The following is a 387-nucleotide window of genomic DNA, read 5'->3' as shown; positions in this document are numbered from 1 at the left end:
TAGGAGCATTGCACGTAATACCCGATACTGAAGACGTTGTGATGTTGGTATGTGCGCGTAGCGGATTGTGAACCGCTATCCGTTTTCTCCAACGCACACTCAAGATCGGCGTAGACTACGAACGGGACGCGTTCTTTTCAGCAATGGTTGCGGAAGCTCAGCCATTTACTTCTTCCTTGCTCGGCAGCCTTATCGCACAATCGTTATTTTTTTCACAATCCTCGTTATGGGTCTCCAGTTTTGCGCTCGTGCTAAAGTAGTGGAGGCATCTGGAATCAATTATTGTTATTATTTTTATTATATTATTATATTATTATTATATTATTATATTATTATATTATTATATTATTATTACATACCTATCGCAGAAATATTTCCTGTTCTTGT

This window comes from Trachymyrmex cornetzi, unplaced genomic scaffold (genome assembly GCF_001594075.2).
Source record: "Trachymyrmex cornetzi isolate Tcor2-1 unplaced genomic scaffold, Tcor1.1 scaffold246, whole genome shotgun sequence".
Taxonomy (NCBI): Eukaryota; Metazoa; Arthropoda; class Insecta; order Hymenoptera; family Formicidae; genus Trachymyrmex; species Trachymyrmex cornetzi.
This window is presented reverse-complemented; position numbering follows the sequence as displayed.